Here is a 389-nt window from a genome sequence, read left to right as displayed (position 1 = left end):
GCTAGCTAGCTAGCTAGCTAGCTGGCCCGCCCGCCCGCTAGCTAGCTAGCTAGCTAGCTTTTGGACGTGAAGTAAGGCCAGCTAGCTAGCTAGCTAGCCAGCTAGCTAGCTGGTGCGCGCCTGCCGCCAACACACAGTAGTAAACTCACGCAGAGACGAGATGCAGCAGAAGTAGAACAGCTAGTTAGCTAGCCAGCTAGCTAGCCAGCCAGCTAGCCAGCTAGCTAGCCAGGTAGCTAGCTAGCCAGCTAGCTAGCCAGCTAGCGAGCTAGCTAGCTAGGTTGCCACATAGCGTCGGGAGACGTACGGTACAGTACAGTGCCGCTGCACAGAGTCGCAGCACTAGCAGCCGCAGCAGCAGCAACAGCAGCAGCAGGAGCAGAAGAAAA

This window comes from Eimeria tenella, genomic scaffold, assembly GCF_000499545.2.
Source record: "Eimeria tenella Houghton genomic scaffold, Eth_scaff2833, whole genome shotgun sequence".
NCBI classification, from domain to species: Eukaryota; Apicomplexa; class Conoidasida; order Eucoccidiorida; family Eimeriidae; genus Eimeria; species Eimeria tenella.
The sequence above is the reverse complement of the archived record's forward strand: the minus strand, read 5'-3'. Positions refer to the sequence as shown.